Source organism: Lathamus discolor, chromosome 16 (assembly GCF_037157495.1).
Source record: "Lathamus discolor isolate bLatDis1 chromosome 16, bLatDis1.hap1, whole genome shotgun sequence".
Taxonomy (NCBI): domain Eukaryota; kingdom Metazoa; phylum Chordata; class Aves; order Psittaciformes; family Psittacidae; genus Lathamus; species Lathamus discolor.
The window spans coordinates 260793-263402 of NC_088899.1; the positions used below are offsets into that span (position 1 = coordinate 260793).

Below are 2610 nucleotides of genomic sequence, written 5' to 3' on the forward strand. Positions count from 1 at the left end.
TGGTTCCACCAATCTATTTCACTTTCACACTCTCTAATGGCTCTCGACCTTTCAACATCCTCCCTCAGTTCAGCCACCTGCCTGAGCAGGTCATTTATTTGCTCACAGCGAACACAAGCAGTATCACTGGCTCCCTCCAATACAAGTGCCAGGCTCAGGCATTCGCTGCAGCCAGAGACCTGCACAGCTGCATGTCTGCAGGAAGGCTCAGTCTGGATACCCACATTAGTACTCACTACAGCTTTCGATCGTGTTGTAACCATGATCTATCTGGTCAATCAATCCGTCTACGTCCCTCAGCACTCCTTCCCCCTCCTGTACTCCAAGCGAGTCCTCTCGATGAGGCGGTTGGAACGCTTCCCTGCGCGCTTCCCTGCGCGCTCCCCTGCCCGCGCGAACTGACGCGCAAACTGCCCCGACGCTCTCTGTTTGCCGGCTCTGTTCGCCGCGCTCCCTGGGAAGGTTTTTTAGCCACTCCCAGCTGGTGCCACTCCTCCTGGCTCCGCCCCCTGTGAGTCAGCCCCTCGCGGGAGCTGAGCTTCCGAGTCCTGGGCAAGTCCTGTTGAGGACTTGAGGCTCCCTCCTCAGTGGCTCTTGTCGCTCTGAGGTGAGGCTCCTGGACGCTGATCTCTCCCCTCTCCGCTCCGGTGTTGCAGGCGTCCTCTCTCAAGCTACTCACCTCAGCAACTCAACTGTCCTGTCTCTGCTTCCCCCCAGCTTCCCCTCCTTACTGGCAGAGCATGAGACTCAGAAAGTCCTTGGTCAGCGTAAACATTACTTAGCAACAAGTAAAAACATTGGTGTTATCAGCGTTGTTCCAAGGCTGAAAGTCAAAAATACAGCACTGAACCAGCTACTAAGAAGGAGAAAAAGGACTGCTACTGCTGAACCCAGGACAAAAGTGCAGGGCAGCTGAGAGCCAGATGGACTGGTTCTCTGATGGACCTGATGGACTCTGCAGCAACCTTGAATAGGCACTAACCTACAGAGAGTTTAGCTTTTTTGTCTGTCCTATGCTGAGACCCTTCACAGTTGCCTTCAAAAAATTACGAACTTTGTATCTCAAAAAGTCACTTTTCAGATGTCACACTGGAAAAAACCAAACCAACCAACCTTGGAGACAATCATGACCAAGCCACAATGAGCCTCTCCTCTGCAGCCCAAAAGTGTTCGGAGTCATAAGTGCATAAATTGAACTTCTGTATTTGACATCCTTCCTGTCCTAACCTGTCACTGCCCTTTTCTCCCATGACAGTGCCCCATGCCCAGAGGCAGCAGATGTCCAAAGGCAGCTTCATCACCCAGTTCCTCCCCTGCCATTCGCAGACATGCAGGAGCTGCAGCTCTGGCATTTCTGGCTCTTCCTGGGTATTTCCCTGGCTGCGCTCCTGATCAGTGGCCTCATTATCACCAGCACAGCCTGCGACCAGCACCTCCACACCCCCATGTACTTCTTCCTCCTCAGCCTCTCCCTGCCAGACCTGGGCTGCATCTCCACCACTGTCCCCAAATCCACGGCAAATTCCTTCTGGGACACCAGGGTCATCTACACAGGTTGTGCTGCACAGGTCTTTTTATTATCCTTGTTTGGAGCATGTCCTATGACCACTACGTGGCTATCTGCAAGACCTTGCACTACAGGACCCTCCTGGGCAGCAAAGCTTGTGTCCACATGGCAGCAGCTGCCTGGGACACTGGGTTTCTCACTACTCTACTGCACAGAGCCAACATATTTTCACTGGCCTCTGCCAAGGAAAGGCTGTGAAGCATTTATTGTGTGAAATCCCTGAGATCCTCAAGCTCTCCTGCTCACACTCCTACCTCAGGAAAGTTGGACTTCTTGTGGTTAGTGCCCTGATTGCTATTGGGTGTTTTGTTTTCATTGTGGGGTCCTATGTGCAGATCTTCAGGGCTGTGCTGAGGATCCTGTCTGAGCAGGGATGACACAATGCCTTTTCCACATGCCTCCCTCACCTGGCTGTGCTCTCCCCGATTGTCAGCACTGATATCTTTGCCTACCTGAAGCCCCCCTCCATTTCCTCCCCATCCCTGGATTGGGTGATGGCAGTGCTGTACTTGGTGGTGCCTCCACCAGTGAACCATCTACAGCCTGAGGAACGAGGAGCTCAAGGATGCTCTGAGGAAGCTGGTGACTGGATGTATTTCAGCAGCCATACACTGCCTGCTTTCCTCTGCAAAGGGCTCCAAATGTAGGTCATGACAGGCCAAGTCTACCTTTTCTGCTTTCCAGGCTTTTTTTTTTTTTTTTCCATTTGTGATGTTGCTGCTTTCAGAGACTTGTCAGTTTCATCCCCTGCTACTTACATATCCACGCACCTTGTCTGACTCACAGACTTTGTGTCAATGGGGATCTCATTGTATTTGAGCACAATAAACCATCCTGCAGCAACTTCTTTGTGGTATCTCCTCACATGGCAGGAGTGAAGGGGAATGAAATCAGCTATCTGGCTGCTCCAGCTCTGGGATGGCTGCTCTGCACCTGGGTCAGGAAGAGCTCTTGAGGAGCCCACGGGCTGTTGTGTTGGAGTGGGCAGATGGGATGGCACGGGGGGGCTACAGACCTCTTGGGGTGTCCTAGGCAGGAGAGCA

At 52.6% G+C, this 2610-nt stretch overlaps 1 pseudogene; it reads left to right on the forward strand.

Annotated features, from left to right (window-relative positions):
- The first annotated feature begins 1227 nt into the window (after positions 1-1227).
- LOC136022766 (olfactory receptor 14A16-like) lies at positions 1228-2221 on the forward strand (annotated as a pseudogene).
- The last annotated feature ends 389 nt before the right edge of the window (positions 2222-2610 follow it).